Genomic DNA, 1,408 nt, shown 5'->3' with positions numbered 1-1,408 from the left:
TATTATTATTATTATTGTTATTTTATTATTATTATTATTATTAATATTTTATTTATTATTATTATTATTATTATTATTATTATTATTATTGATTTTCACTAATCTTATTATTATTATTATTATTATTATTTTCTTTATTATCATTATTATTTTTCATTAGTATTATTAATATTACTTTTATTTTTATTTTTTACGTCTATTTTATTATTATTATTATTTATTATTTTCATTATTATTTTTATTATCATTATTATCAGTGTTTTTTATTACTATTATTACTATTATTTTATTTGTTATTATTACTATTATTATTTTTCGCTAATCTTATTATTATTATTATTATTGTTATTATTATTTTCTTTATATTATTCTTATTATTATTATTATTATTATTATTATTATTATTTTTCATTAGTTTTATTATTATTACTTATTTTTACTTCTATTATTATTATTATTTATTATTTTCATTATTATTTTTATTATCATTATTATCAGTGTTTTTTATTACTATTATTACTATTATTTTATTTATTATTATTATTATTATTATTTATTATTATTATTACCTTATTATTATTATTATTTTTGTTTCCTTATAACCATAGTGGTAGTATATCTTATTTCCAAAAAAGAGAAAATACCAAAAGTTGAAAAAGGAAATATTGCTAGGGTTTTTTTCAAAAAAATTTTATAAGAAGGGGGATCCGGCGCTGCACAGAGGACACACGGCCGGGGCTGCGCAAAACAAAAAAAAAAAAAAAACTTCTCCGTCTCCTTCTTCATCTTCTACCTCTTCTTCTCCTTCGGTTTCTTCTTCACAACCGCCGCCACCCTCTCCCAACAGCACTCTCTCTGTTCTAGCCACACCCCCGGCGAACCTCCCAACCTCCAACGAGACACCAGCCGAGCATCTCTGCTCCGCTGCACAGGAGTTCCCGCCGCCACTCCTTGCTCACTGCCAAGCCTCCGGCCACCTTCCCACTCGACGGCACAGCAACCCAGCCGCCTCAGGCTCCTGCTCTTGATCCCCTGCCGCACCAAACCTCAGCCCCATCGCTCACTTACGTCGTCTCCGGCCACCAGCAGAAAAACGCAGCAGTCGCCCAATCCTCCAGCCACCGCACCATTCCCAGATCCAGTCCGGCGGCCCCTTGTGTCCCTGCAACTCCGACGAACCTGCAATTCCGGTCACCTTCTCCAGCAATAGCCACTCCTCCGGTATCCCCCTCTGCAACTGCTGCTGCTGCTGCTCCTTCCACACTGAACTCCAGCTCCCAGCACCGCCAGCCCTGCAGACCCGAGAAGCCACCACCGAGCCAAGCCATCATCTCCGGCAACCCCTCGGTGACTCTCTCAAACACTCACACCCTGCACACACACACTCTGTTGCTCACTGTAATACAGC

This window comes from Malania oleifera, chromosome 4 (assembly GCF_029873635.1).
Source record: "Malania oleifera isolate guangnan ecotype guangnan chromosome 4, ASM2987363v1, whole genome shotgun sequence".
Classification (NCBI taxonomy): Eukaryota; Viridiplantae; Streptophyta; class Magnoliopsida; order Santalales; family Ximeniaceae; genus Malania; species Malania oleifera.
Note: the sequence above shows the minus strand (reverse complement) of the source record.